The following is a 20,111-nucleotide window of genomic DNA, read 5'->3' as shown; positions in this document are numbered from 1 at the left end:
ATACACATATTGGAACATTACCCTTGTACCTCTTAGATATAAACAATTTTATTTGTTAATTATACCTCAATAAAAGCTGAAAGATGGAGTAAATTAGGAAGAGGGCAGGAAAAAAGTAGATGCTTTTGCAGTTCAGTTTGAGAAGAGAAAGAGAAAGACTTCGAATGGTACTCATTGGTCTGTTGGGGATGACACATCCAATGCCTGATGGAGATGGTGGGAAGTTTTCATGAGTGGGACCAAGGCTCGCTCTCTGGAGAAATGAAGAGGAAGACAAAAGACAACCAGTACGCAAACATAAGGGGTTTTTCAGGAAAACGTCCACAAAGAATGCAATGTGAAGTTTTCTCAAGTGCTCTCGTTTAACAACTAACATTTACTGAGCACATTGTTTCAGACACTGCTTCAATTGTTTTATGTGCCTCAATAATTCAATCACAACACTCTATAAGGTGCATTAGACTAGATCCCCATTGAAAGGTGAGGAAACTGAGGCACAAGGGCATGCTCTTTACTACTCCACTATACTCTGCACCAGGAGTCTGCAAACTTTTTTTGTAAAACCAAATGAAAGAACCTAGATGTCCATCAATAGATGAATGGGTAAAGAAGATGTGATACACACACACACACACACACACACACACACACACACACACACAATGGAATACTATGCAGCCATCAAAAGAAATGAGATCTTGCCATTTGCAACAGCGTGGATGGAACTAGAGGGTATTATGCTGAGCAGAATAAGTCAATCAGAGAAAGACAATTATCATATGATCTCCCTGATATGAGGAAATGGAGATGCAACATGGGGGGCTTGGGGGGTAGGAAAAGAATAAATGAAACAAGATGGGATCAGGAGGGAGACAAACCATAGGAGACTCTTAATCTCACAAAACAAACTGAGGGTTGCTGGGGGGAGGGGGGTTGGGAGAAGGGGGTGGGATTATGGACATTGGGGAGGGTATGTGCTATGGTGAGTGCTGTGAAGTGTGTAAACCTGGTGATTCACAGACGTGTACCCCTGGGGCTAATAATACATTCTATGTTAATAAGCAATTATTTTAAAAAATACATGGCATTGCAGGCCATATACCATCTCTGTCTCAGCTACTAAACTCTGCCATCGTAGTGTAAAAGCAGAAACAGACAGTATAGTATGTTCCATGTTCCAATAAAACTTTCTTTACCAATAAAATGAATAAAAGCTGCAGGGCAGATTTGGCCTTAGGGCCATAGTTTGTAGATCTCTGATCTGTATTTCTGGAGCCACAGGAGAACTTGGTCAGAGACACATAGCATTAGAACACAAAACCATTGCTTGTACATAATGGGCCTTTTCACTTTCCATCAGGCTTGTTGGTCTTGTGGGTCTGTATCACTGGGGCAGTTTGCTTTAGGTGTGCAATATGTCCAAGGAACATAACTACAATTTATGAGAGCCAACAAGGCTCTCTGCCTCCAAAAGGAGCCATTAAGAGGTGATCTCAAACAAAACCCACATTCAGACAGAAAAGGAAGTACAGGTCTGGCATCTTTAGACAAGTTTTGAGACTCCTCCTCCCCCCCCCCCCCGATTATAAAGGTAGAGCTCATCAGAATCACTGATCCTAAAACAAGTGTCATTTTGGCGGATATATGAGGCAAGGGACGAGAGAGAAACATTTCTATACTGTTCGTAATTTGATTTTAGAAATTTCAGCATAGATCGTGTGTAAATTGACTTTCTCCTACATCCTAGGTTCTATAGTTATCTTTGGAATTGCCCTAATCAGGAATGCAAACTCCGGAGTTGGTGAGTTAGCATCTGAGGGACTTGATTTCAGAGGTCCTCATGCCATAGGGTGCTACTACCAACTTTCCAGAATATAGCCATCTCAATCTGCACCAAAGGTTTGACTAGTTGGCATGAGGATATGTGGGTATCTAGAAAGTGTCAGCCTCAAGCTTTTCCTGAAGGAGATTGAATAATTCGTCAAAGCCAGCAGCTTTACACTTTCAAAGTAGTACCCTAGATCTAGAACTCTAAATGAGGAATTCTGTCACCTGAGCCTATGAACATGGTAACAGACTCTGCCTTCCTAATATCCTGTCTTTGCCTCAGAGAGAATCTTTCATGCAAAATACTTTGACTAAGTGCCTGGGGGTCCTAAGGGGACAGAGAGTAAGAAGTGCTTACAGAAATAGATTGTGCAACTGTGTTTGGGCCTGCTCATTAATAAACGTTTGCACATGTACCAGAATGTGGTCTGAGACTTGCTTTCATTATAACATACCACCTGGGAGCAAGGTTAGAGGGGAGGAGATATATAGCTCCCATGCACCTTTAATTTTCTGAAGCTACTCAGATCTACCAAGAAACCCTGACAACTGTTTGACCAACAGATTGACTTAGGTCAGGTTGCACAGATACATCTACTTGTTATCTAAAGGATCTTTTGTGCAAATTGTTTTATTCGGTGCCCCGGTAGGTTCTAAAGACACAGAAAACATGGACCCTATTCTCCAGGAAATCACAGTTTGGTATTGTAGGGGAAAGAAAATGTAGTGAGTGTATTTTAATATTTTCTAAGGATTGCTATTTTCAGGCTTCGCATTAGCTTTTAACTCAATTTATAAAGCATTTATCAGCCACATTGACATATGTGCATTTTCACCAATCTTGTTTTACAGCTGAGGAGACTGGAAAATGAAAAATTACAAATACAGCTCAACAAAAATCTGATATTTCCCTAAAGCCTTCAAGTACCTATTAGTAAGAATGATTAAAGAGGTAAGTGAGAGGGCATACAGAGGATTGCAAGCAAGTTGTAGTTGAATGGCAGACTAGAGAATTAATTCAAAGAGCAAGATTCTTATCCAAATTGAGCTTGAATTTCCTACCACACAACCAATCACAAACAAAAATGTATTCAAATGCATTGAGTCAATTCTCTCCAAAGAAAATCCACTCAAGTACAGAGCGCAAGCTGTAAACATTTGAGCTGCCATGATAAATCAGTCTCCTGAGATCTTTGCACAAGTGTACACATCTGGCTTTCATGTGGCACATATTGAAACCAGAAACTGACTACAAGATAATCATATTTGTAATTATGCTCCTTAAATAAAGTAGTGTAATTCAAAGGGGTTTTAACTCTGAGCCCAGTCTTGCATTTTAATCCAATCTTGTGTTATCTGAAAGGACCACAGTGGCCACCAGTAATGGAGTCATAGAAGCAAGGACCAGAGATCACAGAAAAAGACATCTAGTTTTTGTTTTCTTTTCTTTTATATTGGCCAGAATATAGAATACGTTAACATTAAGCAATATTCCCAGAATCCTCTTTCATCTCTTAAAATATAGCTGGGAAAGATAGTGGCATTGATTATGCATTGACAATAATGTTGCAATTCTCCCGATCCCTTGGAACAGTGAGGAAGGTACAGTTGCCTGGCTTTAACACAGCCCTCCTATCTTAATGAAAATCAAAACTAAGCAGCTCTGCCATGATGGCCATTATGCTCAGGAAGAATCTCATGATAACCTACTCAGACTCTTCCCAAGTCTCAGAAAAGAAAGTTATTTCTCCAGCTTCACACACACACACACACACACACACACACACACACACACACACAATTTCTAGCTATGGAGTCAGACTTTTGAGTCATATGATGACTTCCAATGCACATAGTAAACAAAGTCACAGACTTGTGTCTGGGAGTCAGGATGTCCAGCTACTAGAATGCTAATAGATCTCAAAGTCTCATTGGCAGCTCTCCAAGCCAGTAGTGCTACCACATCCCCCCCCTTGGGTTTTCAAGAATCCCTAGCAGTTGGAGAGCAACCGCACCAACATCCCCTCCCTGACCCAACTCTGGGACTGGAGTCAGCTGTCTCCCCACCTGTCCCCTTATTGCCTCCTGCATCCAGATTCCTAATATACACTCCCTACTTCTCCCTTCCTCTGTCTCCACACCCCAACATACACAAGCATACTCTCTTGCGACCTTACAGCTTCTGAGAAAAGTCATTCCTTCTTACAAAATTATTTCTATATTCTAGATAGTATGAAATTATTTCAAAATTATTTCTGTATTCCAGAATAGCATATGAAAAGATTACAGAGAAACTGTAAGCATACACTTGCATGGGTCAACATTAGAATATGTGCACTGACAGAGTCAATAAAATTCTAAAGATAATTGCCAACTGAAATTCTTCAAATAATTTGGAATGGAGCTTTTGGATATGGATTTTATTTAACAGTGACTGATGAGGCTGCCTGGGGGTGAGAGGGAAGGAGCTGAATTATATTAAATACACACTTACACCCTCTCACTTAAGCAATCAAACAAGCTGAAGGTAAATGAAGATGAAGTAATAGAAAATACAAGAATAAAAAGTAAGGAGTATTAAGTATTGAGCTGACAGCTTACTCAAGTAGTAGATGGGAAGTTACGGGTTCAAATAAGGAAAGAAAAGGAGAAAACAGAGATCTATTAGAAATATAGCCTTCTAGCTAGTAAGTTTGGTCAAAGAACATAAAAAAGCCTCCACTTAGGAATTCTGTACTCACCAATCAATAAATGGACTTTATATTGTTCACTCTGAGGTAATCACACAAGATTCTTTGTTTTGCAAAGAAGTGGTATATCATAGTTGAATGTACTTGCTCTTAGAATGAAGTTCTGGGGGGCACCTGGGTGGCTCAGTGGGTTAAGCCTCTGCCTTCGGCTCAGGTCATGATCTCAGGGTTCTGGGATCGAGCCCCTCATCGGGCTCTCTGCTCAGCGGGGAGCCTGCTTCCTCCTCTCTCTCTGCCTGCCTCTCTGCCTACTTGTGATCTGTTTAATAAAAAAAAAAAAAAAAAAAAAAAAAAAAAAGAATGAAGTTCTGGGTTCCTTTATTATAAAGCAGGAGTTTTCAACTTCATTGCATATTGTAATCATCTGAGACATTTTAAAGCTCCACATGCCTGGGCCCCATTGCTAGATATTCTGATTCTTGGGAGAGGCCTGAGCATCTAGGTCTTTTTTAAAGTCCCTGATTTTAATGAATGGTCATATTTGAAAACCACTATCTTAGAGCAGTGTTTTTAAAGTGTGGTCCCTTTCCCAAAAGCATCCGCATCATCTGGGAACTCATTAGAAATGCAAATTCTCCAGCCCCACTCCCGAATCACTGATTAGAAACTCTGGAGGTGGAGCCCAGCAAAAGTTAAGCTGCTGTAGAACAAAGGTTCAAATTTTGTTTTGCATAAAAATAACCTGGAGATCTTGTTAAAATGCAAATCTGATTCAGTAATTGTGAGGTGGAGCCTGAGATTCTGCATTTCTAACATTCTGTCAGTCACTACCTAAAAATTTGAGAAGCAAGGCTGTATAAAAGGGTGTGTTCTCCAATTTTGATGTCCATAAGAATAAGCAGAATGCTTTATATAATGCAAATTTTCTGATCCACAAATGATGAGTTAACACAGAGGAGATGAGGCTTGGATTTTTTTTAAAAATCATAATAAGTGTACTCTTTAATCCCCATCCCCTATGTCCTCCCTCCCCCAACCTACTCCCTTCTGGTAACCATCAGTTTGTTCTCTATAGCTAAGAGCCTGGTTCTTGGTTTGTCTCTTTTTTTTTCCTTAACTTTGCTCATTTATTTTATTTCTTAAATTCCACATATGACTGAGATCATATGGTATTTGTCTTTCTCTGACTGACTTGTTTTGCTCAGCATTGTACTCTTTAGCCCTAACCACGTTGTTGAAAATGGCAAGATTTCATTTCATTTCAAAGAAAAGTTGACATACCACCTTTATCCGTTCATCAGTTGATGGACACTTGTACTGCTTCCATAGTTTGGCTATTTTAAATAATGATGCAATAAACATAGCGGTGCATGTATCCCTTTGAAATAGTGCTTTTGTATTTTGGGGGTAAATACCCAGGTAAATTCCTGGATTGTAGGAGAGTTCTATTTTAATTTTTTGAGGAAGCTCCATGTTTTCCACAATGGCTGCAACCTTTCCATTCCCATCAACAGTGCATGAGTGTTCCTTTTTCTCCACATCCTCACCAACACCTGTTGTTTCTTGTGTTGTTGATTTTAACCATTCTTACAGGTAAGAGGTGATATCTCATTATAGTTTTGATTGCATTTCCCTGATAATCAGTGATGTAGAGCAAATTTTTATGTGTCTCTCTGCCATCTGGATATCTTCTTTGAACAAATGTCTGTTCATGTCTTTCACCCATTTTTTTAATTGGATTATTTGATTTTTAGGTATTGAGTTTTATCAGTCTAACAAGAAGCTGTTGGGAAAGAAAAAATTTCTTTACCTTTAAGTGTCTTCTAGCTAGTCTTACGATTAAATTGACATGAGACGGATTAACAGGAGAAAAAAAGAGTTTACTTATATGCACACAGAGTCCCAATAATGAAATTGAGACCCAAAGAAGTGATGAAGGCAGGCAGTTTTTATACTTTTTAAATAAAAGAATAATAAATCTTTGAGGAATTGACAGCATAAGGAACGCATGTTCAAGAGCTCCAAGTAGTAAGAGATTCTAAGCAGAATTTGGACTGAGGTAGTAAATTAATAAAAAGTAACAAGGGTTGTTTATATAGTCTTCTTGGCTCTAAACTTCTTACCTCTGGCAATAAGGATGTCCCTTTACCTCCTGGTACAGGGCGGGTAAATTTCAAATGGGAGATTTACTTCCTGCTTTCTGGAGACAAAGTGGAGAGGGGTAGTCAGAACTTCTTCTTGCACTGAGTGTTTCTTAAGTAACTTTTAACTTAAAATAATCAACATGCCAAAGTGGCACATTTGGGGGTGGCCTGCCATTGGCTCTTACAAAGCCCAGGCAATTCACATGCAGATGTTCCAAACAACACTTTGGAGCATTGACTTAAAACAACCTTTTTTTGAGCCTTAACCTGGGAAAATCATTTAACTTCTCATTCCTCATTCCCCATCTGCAGAATAAGGGTAATACTTAATACCCTAACTATCCCATAGAATTGTTGCCAAAATCAATAGAGATAATACAGATAAATTAGCCACGTAATTCACACCAAAGATCAAAGACAAAAGCAGAGTTTAGGACTCAGCTACCAGAGTTGTGAAAATGTAAGAGGGGTTATGAAGTAAGAATGCCAGTATCCAATTCCTTGTAAAATGGCCCCTTGAGATTAAGAACAGCAATGTTCTTGAGCTTCTTGTCCCATTAACCTGTTATCTAAACTACATCAAAAACTCAGAACCACACAGAAAGCTATGTCACCTTGATTCCACAAATGGAAAGAAAAACTCTTCTTAAAATTGCACACACACACACTGATGTACAATACTATTGATGTGCTATTCTGGTTATTTTGGTGGATACTGTGGTGCTCCACCCAGAACTCTTAGAGTCCTTACAGGTTGCCAGGGAAAAGGGGGTTTGAGGATTGGCCAAAATGGGTGAAGGAGTGGGAGAGACAGGCTTCCAGTTATAGAATTAATAAGTCATGGGAATAAAGGGCACAGCATAGGAAATATGGTCAGTGATATTGTAAATAGCATTATATGGTGACAGATGGTAGCTACACTTATAGTGAGCATAGCATAATGGATAGAGAAGTTAAATCACTGTTTTTTATATCTGAAACTAATTGTGCAACATTATGTATCAATGATATTCAAATAAAGAAATTTTTAACGTGTTCTTATGAGTATCCTACAACTACTGAGAACATCAATTGCAGATGGTTGACAACTACATCACTCATTGCTAATTTTCCCCCATCACTGAAACACGTCTGACAAATAGTTAATCAATAGCAACTCTTCATCTTGCATGAGAAATAGTAGAGATTGGCGCCATCCTCAAAGACTTAAAGAATCTAGAGGTGGTCATCTCCATTATACCCTCATTTAATTCACAAGTACAGCACCTACAAAAACTGGGTGGATCATGATGAATGCCAATGGACCACACAAACTTAGCCAAGTGGTAGCCCTAAGTGCAGTTGTTGTGCCATAGGATACATCTACGTTAGTGCCAACTAACTGTGATCTGGAATCTTTTCCCTTTTGAAATACTAATGATACCATGGCTGATACAACAGCTGTAATCTATATTACTTGGTTTGAATTTGTAGTGGTCTCCAGTCATTGTCCAGGATCTGTGGGGTTTCTATGAGCCAGACTGACAAATTAAATGGAGCTATGAAAGGTACCACCACTCCTGTCATTTTATTTTCAGATTTATTTATTTATTTGAGAGGAACACAGAGAGAGAGTGCACAAACAGGAGGGGGAGAGGGAGAGGGAGAGAGATTCTCAAGTAGACTCCCTGCTGAATGTGGAGCCCAACACAGGGCTCAGTCTCACAACCCTGAGATCCTGACCTGAGCCAAAACCAAGAGTCAGATGCTTAACCAGCTGTGCCACCCAGGTGCCCCACTCCTGTGTCTTTCATGTCTCTAAGTGTGGCACTAATCTTTACTATCCCTTACCATGGGGTGTACTACTGTTTTTTATCTACTACATTGCATGAGAGTAAGCCAGTTTCAGAGGCTTACATTTGGCCTTGGCCACTGTATTTTTTTCCCCCATCGACTAGTGACCCAAAGATAGGGGCCTATTCCAATACTAAGGATATCTTTGAGGACTACAGAAATAGCCACCAGGAGCGTCTGTGGGCCAATTGGTCTCATTGTAAGCCAGACTTTGAACAGTACTTTATTTAACACCTGGCCCCTCTTTAACTGGGGGTAAAGATGATGTTTTGGGTCTCTGAATATCAATATCAAATCAGAGCCTATGCCCAGTATTCCTTCAAGTGTCTGGTTATTTCCCATTTCCCAGTATAAAATCACCAAAGTAAACAACCGGAAGTCCCTTTGAGAAAGAACCAGAGGAAACATCACAGTACATGCTTGCCACAGTACTGCAGGTTTCTTCTTGCCAGAGACTTTACCATCTCTGCAGTCAGTGGGTTATGGGTCTGAAATATGGCTCTGGTTCAAGAACTGTACAAGGTTCCTTGATTTTTTAGTGAGGTGATATTCTTAGCCTCCTGCTAATCAATTCTGGCTGTTTTTATTATATGTATTAAATAGTGCTTTCATTGGTGGCCCATCTATTCTGTCCCTAAGAACACTATGTTCTATAAATCATTTCCATAACTCTCCAGGGATCAAATCCCCTCGGCTGCACCTCTGACCTGCCTGGTCATTAAAATTATCATGAATCCCTGGCTTCTGGCCATTGAACCTCACATTAAGCCTCATTCAACCACTATTGCTTCATGTCTCCATCTTCACCATCAGTATCAGCAAGCTCCATGACAACCTTTCCCACCATCAGCCATAACCTGCCCAGGAAAACTACCACTGAACTTCTGAGACACACTGTTACTCCTCTTACCAACATATTCCTGATAGCCTTGCTGTGGAATATAATCCTCTGGTAGGTCTGGCCCCATTTTGTTCATTCCTGCATTCCCACTTCCTTAAGCCTATTAGGTTTTGTCCACTGGTTACCATGACATTTCAACACTGTTCAGTATGGGGCACTGCTTTTTCCTAGGCTTTGGGATGCATCCTAGCAGTAAGTTTGCACCATTCCCTGGAGTTCTTTATACAGTATTAAATCCAATATTCTGGGAGAGTGTGCCCAAGTCAGTAACTCTTCCTTATCTAGTCTTGTGATCTAGTGTCTTTGGTCAGACACCTTCAAAATCTAATTACACAGGTAAATATTCCTTTAGCTCCTACTAATACATTATGTCTAATTCTTAAAACTTCTTTGAGGTATAATATCATGCTCAGTATGTCTCCAAATGGATTATTCTGTGACATACTTATCCTATTTATCCTCCTGGTAGCCAGGAGAAAAGGTGTGGCAAATTTTGATTGGATCTCTATTTCTCTGTGTAGAAAGGCTTCTGCAGTATCTTCTGGAACAGGAATGGTTGGGCAAAAAGTACTAGCTCTTAATAGAGAATGATGGGTCATCTCTGCTATTTATGAAGGTCCAGTGGAGTCCGGGGATCCAAGATATCTAGAATATACAACCATATGTACCCATCTCTCATGTCAGAGTCCCAGGATTTCCTAACCCTAATTAAGTCCCTGGGCTTGCATAACATATATACCTAGACTGAAAATTCAGTTATCTTTGAAGCTCGGTGACTCTAACTCAGCAGTTCTTAACAGGAGGCTATCTTACCCTGTAGGATATATTTGGCAATCTCTGGAGTCAATTTTTATTATCATGATGGGGTGGGGGTACTGCTGATATCTAGTGGGTAAGCACTAGGGGGCCACTCAATGTTCTACAATATTTAGAACAAGGAACTATTCAGCTCAACATGTCAGTAGTGCCAAGGAGAGTCCTGCCACTACTATGTTCTCAGTTTGGTCTTCCGCTTCTTGTCTCCCATTGTAAAATACAAGGGCCTCTTTGTAAGCTACCAAAGAGATCCTCTGATCTTCATACTTAGTTCCCCACTGTTCGTTAACTGCTATTATCTTTTTTTTTTTCATTGCTCTCTAGGGCACCAGCATATCTTAACAGCAAATGTCCTTGTTCTTGCATACATTTTTGCTTCAAACATTTTATTTTTTCATATTTTTTATTAATTTCTTTTCAGCATAACAGAATTCATTGTTTATGCACCACACCCAGTGCTCCATGCCTTATGTGCTTCCCTAATATCCACCACCTGACTCCCCCAACCTCCAAACCCCGGCCCCTTCAAAACCCTCAGATTGTTTTTCAGAGTCTATATAGTCTCATGGTTCATCTCCCCTTCCAATTTCCCTCAACTCCCTTCCCCTCTCCATCTCCCTATGTCCTCCATGTTATTTGTTATGCTCCACAAGTAAGTGAAACCATATGATAATTGACTCTCTCTGCTTGACTTATTTCACTCAGCATCATCTCTTCCAGTCCCATCCATGTTGATACAAAAGTTGGGTATTCATCCTTTCTGATGGAGGCATCATACTCCATAGTGTATATGGACCACATATTCCTTACATTTTAAATACCCGGATCATTGCTAATGCCATAGCATTTCATCCCACCGAAAAATTCTCTCAAGTCGCCACTGGTGAGTTTTAGCAATTGGTCCCCATCTAGTGGCAGAGATTACCTTCCAACACAACCCAGGATAGTGTCCTCACTGCAAGACAAGCATTGATTCTGTCCCCAAACCACATCTCACTGCCCACTTCCTTAGACTACTTCTGTTACCACTATGTCAGTTCTGTTAGTTGGGCCCTCCAGGCAGCTGCTGTCAAGATAGACTTAGGAGTACCAAAGATGTATTGGGAGTAACACTTGTGGAAGGAAAAAGGAGGAAGTAGGATTGGGTAGAGGGAGATCTGACACAGTGCTGTCAGCACAACATGTTACTCTAGAGTAAAGTCTGACCTATAGACAAGTCTGTCTTTTGCTAGCTGAGGGTGAGAGGAATATACAATATGTGATTGAGAAAAAGGATTATATCCATCATTTATAGTCTCAAGATCAAGTGCAGCAAGCATTAGGGCTGTCGTTTGTCCTTTTAACGCTGCTTGTAAAAAGTTCTAATGAGAACTAATGAGACCAAACAGGCATCTGTACAGACTATTCCAGATGGGAAAAACTTACTATAAGAAACGAGTAGGGGTGCCTGGGTGGCTCAGTGGGTTCCTTCGGCTCAGGTCATGATCCCAGGGTCCTGGGATGGAGCCCCGCATCACGCCCTTTGCTCGGTGGGGAGCCTGCTTCCCCCTCTCTCTCTGCCTGTGTCTCTGCCTACTTGCGATCTCTGTCAAATAAATAAATAAAATCTTTAAAAAAATAAAATAAAATGTATTAAAAGTAATGAGTAGTTGTGAGCTGTGTAGACAGTGGATAGTGTTGTGCCCACCTATATCTTGGCTGATATATTTATCATAAGGGAGAAACGAAGTGGACTTATCAGATGCTAATGTCTGATAGCTGAGTCCCTCACTGGACATTCTCCTTGACTGAAAGGAATTCCTTCAGCCTAAGCTCATGTTCCATCCCAGGGGTTGTCCTATGGCTAATGACTGACTCGGAAAGAGATGCAAAGTTCCAGCCCACTTACCTCAATTTGAGACAACTCTGAAGGACCATCTTTGCTCCAAAACTCCTTGTAAGGTTGCATGCAGTCTCATTTGTAATCTTATTATGTCAGCTTCTCCCTTTGTTCAACCTTGCCTTCCTCACTTCCTTGCAAGTAAATTTCCGAAGAGCACTCAACAATAAACATGCATCCAACTCTCCATCTCAGATTATATTTCCATAGGACACAGTCTATAACATTTATTTATTTGGATGTCAGCCGCTGTACTTAATTTACTCTCATAAACTATTCTTTTTATAAGAAATGTGTATGCAATCAAAATAATGCTACTTTCTCCTCTCCATTCTTGGGCCAAAGTGCTATGAAGTAATATGAAGATATCAAGTATGTTATTCAAGTACGTTATCACAGACTTGTGATCTGAATGTTTGGGTACCTCCCAAAAATCTTATGAGAAATCCTAATGCTCAATGGAATGGTATTAGGAGGTGATGCCTTTGGGAGGTGATTAGGTCATAAGGGCCCTTATTCAGTAGATTAGTGTTATTTTTAAGAGATCCCAAAGAACTCCTTAGCCCCTTCTAACATGTGAGGACATAGAGAGAAGCTGGCAGTCCTGCCACTGGAAGAGTCCCTTCACGGGAATCTTAACATGTTGGCATCCTGATCTTGGATTTCCTGCCGCCAGAATTCTGAGAAATAAATTTCTGTTATCTTTAAGCCACCCTGTCTGTGGTATTTTGTTGTTTTAGTAGTCCAAATAGACTAAAACAAGATTTAAATGTAATTTTTAATCTATCCTTTTTTTAAGAAGGCAATTTTATTCCTAGGGAGACTTTCCTTTCTCTACTGTAAAAATATGTGTTAGTGGGCATGTTTAGAGAGGAAAAGTTCTACAAATGCCTGAAAAAATTCATCTAGGCAGAACCCATCCTCCTAAATACTATTTCTTATTTTTTAATCTTATCTTTGGAGCATGCATTAGTTATGGATATAAATTCCATGAAGCAAAATATTCACCTATTTTTATTTAGAAGTGGCTGGAGGGTGGGGTTTCCCAGGACCACAGAAGAACTGGGAAACTTCATCAATGAGGCTACAGTAATAAGGGAGAAGAAAACTCGACTGCTGCATGGTTTTTATGCAGTCTATAATTTACATTAAGATACTTCAACATAAACAGTGTGACATATGTGTATGACTTAGTTTAATCTATACCTTTCGGAGGACTTAATATTCAAAGTGCTGTAATCAGGAATGCACACTATCTGTAGTTAGCTTTGAAAGACCCTAATCAGGACCAACTATCATTTTAAAAATTTAAACAAGAAGCTTCTTTCATTAGCTTAAGGGGCATTAGAAAAAGATTTTTGTGATGGTCAATATATGTGGATTGGCTGGAAATACTATAATCATACCTCTGTTCTTGCTCTAACTGGGTATAATTACTGGTGAGTGTAGTATCCTAGTGTCCTTCAGCATTGTGCTATGCCTACCATTCTTTTCTGTCCTACATACCACCCATTAATGGAGAAGACTTATCTCCAGATCCAAACAAGAGATTAAAGGAACCCTACCCCTGGATTAGGAGCAAATCATTAATACAAAGCTCTTGTCAAAATGCTTAAGGAACAGGGAGCTGGAACTTCACCAAGATGGGGTGCACACTTGCTAATAATATCTGTTCATGGGCAGAACTTGGTACAAAATTTACTTTTATTGCAATATAGAACCATAAAGAAACATAGGTTTGCTGTACCCAACAATTAAAAGCTACTGATGAACACTGACAATTAAGAATGGCCAAATTGGAAAAAAAATGGCCAAATTGGTTTAATTTCACCATAAATTCTAGTTCCTACATGAAGGAGAAAGCATGTAACAAACTGCCCCCACTGAAGATTATAACTAGGGAAAAAACAAAATGTCAAAGATAACCATAACTTTTACAAGCATTGTATACAAGAAAACAAAAATTTGATAACTGCTGACTTTTGTTCAGAAAGCATGTAGTTCACACTACATTTTTACAGGGGAACAACATCTTTAATTTTCTGGGAAAAAATTTTGAAAAAATGTTGTCCCAGAATTCCATATCCAATGAAATATTTTCCAAGCATAAGAGCAAAATAATAACACTTTTTCTCTTTATAGTCTTCTATATTTTTCTTTTTTCTATAAGCATTTTTTTGGTAAGTCTGGCTAGGGTTTTATCAATTTTATTAATTGGGGGAGCAGGGGGAGGAGCAGAGGGAAAGGGACAAACAGCCCTGCACTGCGTGATGCAGGGCTCAATCTCATGATACTGAGATCATGACCTGAGCTGAAATCAAGACTTGAACACCAAACTGACTGAGGTTAACCCAGGTGCCCCATGTATCTGCTCTAATCTCTACTATTTCTCTTCTTCTGCTGGCTTTAGGCTTCATTTGTTGTTCTTTTTCTAGTTCCTTTAGCTGTCAGGTTAGGTTACATATTTGAGATTTTTCTTCCTTCTTGAGGTAGTCCTGTATTTCTGTAGACTCCCTTCTTAGGACCACTTTTGCTGCATGCCAAAGTTTTTAGATAGTCATGTTTTCATTATCATTTGTTTCTATGTATTTTTTAATTTATTCTTTAATTTCCTAGTTGACCCATTCATTCTTTAGTAGGATGTTCTTTAGCCACCATGTATTTGTGTTTTTTCTAATTTTTTTTCTTGTGGTTAACTTCAAGTTTCATTGTGTTGTGGTCTGAAATTATGCATGGTATGATCTCAATGTTTTTGTATTTGTTGAGGCCTCTTTTATGACCTAGTAGGTGATCTACTCTGAAAAATGCCCCATGTACACTGGAAAAGAATATGTATTCTGCTGCTTAGGATGGAATGTTCTGAATATATCTGTTAAGTCCATCTGGTCCAGTGTGTCATTCAAGGGTATTGTTTCCTTGTTGAGTATCTGCTTAGATGATCTGTCTATTGAAGCAAGTGGGGTATTGAAGTCCCCTACTATTATTGTATTATTACTAATGAGTTTCTTTATGTTTGTTATTAATTGTTTTATATGTTTGGGTGCTCCCATGTTTGGTGCAGAAATATTTATAATTGTTAGATCTTCTTGTTGGATAGTCCCATTTATTAAGATATAGTGCCCTTTCTATCCCTTGTTACAGTCTATGGTTTAAAATGTAGTTTTTGTGATATAAGTATTGCTACTCTGGCTTTCTTAATGGCTATTAACATGATAAATGTTTCTCCATCTCCTCCCTGTCAACCTGCAGGTATCTTTAGGTCTAAACTGAGCTTCTGGTAGGAAGCATACAGATGGGTCTTAGTGATTTTTTTTAATCCATTCTGATACCCTATGTCTTTTGATTGTGCATTAAGTCCATTTACATTCAGAGTAATTATTGATGGGTATGAATTTAGTGCTATTTTATTACTTGTTTTGTCATTTTTCCTGGAGATTTTCTCTGTTCCTTTCTAATCTTTGTCATTTTGGATCTTTCTTTCCCACTCAAACAATCCCCACTAATATTTCTTGCTGGTTTAGTGGTCACAAACTCCTTTAGTTTGTCTGGGAAACTATTTCTCCTTCTATTCTGAATGAGAACCTTGCTGGATAAAGTATTCTTGGCTGCATATTTTTGCCATTTCAGCACATTGAATATATCATGCTACTCTCTACTGTTATGCCAAGTTTCTGTGGAGAAATCTGCTGCTAACTTTATTGTCTTTCCTTATTGACTTCTTTTATCTTGTTGCTTTTAGGATTTTTTTTCTTTATCACTATATTTTGCAAATTTAATTTACCTATGTCTTGGTGTCAGCCTGCTTTTGTTGATTTTGATGGGAGTTCTCTGTGCCTCCTGTATTTGGATATCTGTTTCCTTTTCCAGATAGGGAAGTTTCGGCTATAATTTCCTCAAATAAACCTTCTTCCCCCTTTTCCCTCTCTTCTTCTGAGACACCCATGATATGAATGTTATTATGCTTTATGGAGCTACTGAGTCCCCTAAGTCTACATTTGTGAGATCTAATATATTTTCATCTTCTTTTTGCCTTCATTACTTCCCATAATTTTATTTTCTATATCACTTTTTCATTCCTCTACTTCTTCCATCCTTTTGGTGATTACATCCAGTCAGCTTCAGATCTCAGTTATTATATTTTTCATATTGGCTTGACTAGTTTTTAGATCTTTCATCTCTTTGGTAAGGGACTGCCTGGTATCTTCTATGCTTTTCTAAAGTCCAGCTATAATCCTTATGATTGATATCTTAAACTCTGAATCAAGCATATTACTTATATCTGCATCAATTAGATCCCTAGCTGTGACATTTTCTTGTTCTTTTTTGGGAGAAATCCTTCCATCTTCACATTTTTCTAGGTCTCTATCTTCCTCTCTGTCTTAGGAAAGCCTTTATGTTACCTGCTTCTAAGAGTAATGGCTTTATACTGTCCAGGACCTGGTGCTTCAGAAAGTGTCTCTGCTGTGTGCTGTATGCCCTCTGCTACTGTGTTTTGGCTCCATCAGGTTCTGCAGAATTTCCCCTTGCCTGCAGCTGGGGGAGGGATTTGGACCTTGACCAGAGTGTGGTGAGTTCTAACTAGGTGGCTCTGGTTGGCTTGTTAAAAGAGACCTGATGCTCTTTCCACTAGAGCTGAAGTTTTGTAGAACTGTATGGTCAGTAGATGTGGTGTGTGTATGGGGCTTGTACTGGTCTTCTGTAAGAAGAACCCACTGCACTGTTTTTCAAGCACACTTGCCAGAGAAAAGCAGAACCTGCAGAGCATGGGGGTGGGGCGGGGAGGAAGGCTTGGTGTTGGTGGTTTAGGCCACCGCTGTTGGCCCTGTGCTGCATACTGAAGTTGGGTTATGCTGAGGGTCAGGAGAGAAACGGCATCAGCTCCTCCCTCCTCCCCAAGAGGAGAGTTCATACCTTCCTGAAGCCCTCCCAGAAGAGTGAATGATATCCCCTCTTGTGTCGCAGACATCCCTCAGATCCCTGCCTTCACCCTGTGTTCTAGCTGTCTGCTGTTCAACAGCACAGCACACCTCTGTTCTATCCCAGGCAGAACGGCTGAATTTTAGAGCTCCTAATTTAGGGATCTGGTGTGATGCAGACACACACTGGTTCTCTGGAGGAGGGTCTTGCCATACTGGGACTGATGCAGGTTTATCCCAGAAGAGAAGTTGTATCCAAGTGCAGGTGCTTGGGGTTTAGAATAAAGTACAGCAAAAAGCTGGTGTCCAGGTTAGCTGCCATCAGCAGTTGTCTCTGCATCTCTGCTGAGGAGCAGGGGAGGGAAATGGCACCTGCTGGCTCTTTTGTCCCCAGACAAGCAGATGTGCTCTCCCAGATGTGCTCCAAGAAACAGGAACCATTTCTTCCAGTGGGTCCCAGGGGATGCTAAGATCGTGCTGTCTGCCCCCATATTATCTGCTCACCTTCTCCTTGGAGCACTTCAGTGCCCTCAGGACTCCACATCAGCCAGTCCACAGACCTATAAAATTCCAGTCTTTTAACCCCATTGCTTAAAAAAACACAAAAATCAGCCCCTCTCATTTTTCCAGTCAATGGCTTTGAGGAGGTGTTTTCCTTGTGCAATCTCTCTCTCATTCTCTCTCTCTCTCTCTCTCTCTCTCTCTCTCTCTCTCTCTCTCCCTTCCTTCTCCTCCTCTCTCTGGGATCAGGGTTCCCTCCCCTCTATAGCATCCATGATCCATTTCTCCCCCAAATCACATCGCCATACTCCCTATCTTCCATGATATGGCCTCTTCTCTCCCTCTAGTTGTACAATTTGTTTGGTCAGTCCTCCGATCAATTTCTTGGGTAATCAGAATGATTTGATATTTATCTAATGTTCCGGGGTTGAGGCAAATCTAGGGTCCTCCTACTACTCCACCATCTTGGCCAAAATAATGACATTTTAAAATAAAAGAACACTAAGAGAATTTGTTGCCACCTACCTGCATTAAAAGAAATAATAAGGCAAAACACTTTGTGATTAAGGGAAATGATAATAGAGGGAAACTCAGATCTTTAGGAATGAAGGAAGAAAAATGAAAATCGTAAATATATGAAAAAAATAAAAATACTATTTTTCTTCTAATTTAAAAAAATCCATAACATTGTCAAAGTAAAAATTATGTCAGTGTCAACTGGGGTTTATAATGTATATAGATATAATATATATGACAACTATAAAGGTCAGGGAAAGGAGATAAATATTTCCATATGTTTGCAGGGTTTCTACATTTTATGTGAAGTAGCATGAAGTAGTATTCACTTCAAGTAGACTGAAAGTTAAGAATGTATATTGCAATTCCTAGAGGAACCACTAAAAAATATAAAGACATATAATGAAAAGCCAATAGATAAATTAAATTAAAATAGAATTCAAAATATATTTATATCCTCCAAAAAAAGGGACAACAGAGGAATAAGAATCAGAAAACAAATAATAAACAAATAACAAAATCACAGAGGTAAATACAACCATATCAATAATTACATAAAATGTTAATAGACTAGCCATTCCAGTTAAAACTCGGAAATTATCAGAATGAATGAAAAAACAAAGACCCAGTTATGTGCTATTCACAAGAGACAAATGTTAAACATAAAGACAAAGATAGGTTGAACATAAATGGACTGAACAAGATACACCCATGCAAACAGCATGAGAAGATGGAGTGGTTGTATTAATAGTAAAATAGACTTTGAGATAAGAGTACTAACAGAGCTAAAGAGTGATATTTTCTTATAATAAAAGAAATAAGGAAAACAAAACAATCATAAATCAATCTATATATAATAATAGCAGCTCAAAATACATGAAAACTAAATTGATAAAAGAGAAGTAGAGGGGTGCCTGGGTGGCTCAGTGGGTTAAAGCCTCTGTCTTCAGCTCAGATCATGATCCCAGGGTCCTGGGATCGAGCCCCACATCAGGCTCTCTGCTCAGCAGGGAGCCTGCTTCCTCCTCTCTCTGCCTGCCTCTCTGCCTACTTGTGATCTCTCTCTGTCAAATAAATAAATAAAATTTTTTTAAAAAAAGAGTGAAAGAAGTAGACAATTCCAATTACAGGAGGAGATTTTACCAACACTTTTTCATGAAATGATGGAACTGAACAAAAATTTATTAAAATTATAGTTTATTTGACCAACACTATAAACTTTTATGCATTTGCAAAACAAAACATGCAACTGCTATAGATCATAATTTCTTTTCCAGGAGATGTGTTATATTCAACAAAATACAACCCAAGATGGACTATAAAATAAGTCTCAAATAAATTCAAAGTGATTGAATTAAAACAGATTATTTTATCTGAACAAAAATTTACTATAAATTAGTAAAAATATGTTGGGAATAATTTGGAAATTGAAAAACATATTTCAAAATAATCAATGGGTCAAAGAAGAAATCAAAAACCAAATTGGAACCATTTGAAAATTGATAACAATGCAACATAAAAGTTTGTGTAATGCAAAGAGGTACTTTGAGAAAAATGTTAGCTGTAAATAGTTACATAAGAAGAAACACCTAATATCAATGCATTAAGGTTTTCATCATGAATCTAGAAAAAGAATGAAGTAAATCCAAACAGAAGAAAGGTAAAAGAAAGATAAGACAGGAAGCAACAAAATAGAAAATAGGCAAATACTACAGAAAATTAGCGAAACCAAAAGCTAGTTCTTTGAAGAAATAAAAGTGATTAGTCTCTTACAAGGGAAAAAAAGGAAAAAAGGGAATACGAAGCAAAAAACAAAACAAAAACTTTAGGAATGAAAGGACCTTTAAGTAGAGATTCTACTGACAATAAAAAAGATGATGGGGCGCCTGGGTGGCTAAGTGGGTTGAAGCCTCTGCCTTCGGCTCAGGTCATGATCTCAGGGTCCTGGGATGGAGCCCTGCATTGGGCTCTCTGCTCAGTAGAGAGTCTGCTTCCTGCTCTCTCTCTCTCTCTCTGCCTGCTTCTCTGCCTACTTGTGATCTGTCAAATAAATAAATAAAATCTTTAAAAAAGTTTTTAATATTAAAA

The sequence above is a fragment of the Mustela lutreola genome, chromosome X (assembly GCF_030435805.1).
Source record: "Mustela lutreola isolate mMusLut2 chromosome X, mMusLut2.pri, whole genome shotgun sequence".
Lineage (NCBI taxonomy): Eukaryota > Metazoa > Chordata > Mammalia > Carnivora > Mustelidae > Mustela > Mustela lutreola.
The sequence above is the reverse complement of the archived record's forward strand: the minus strand, read 5'-3'. Positions refer to the sequence as shown.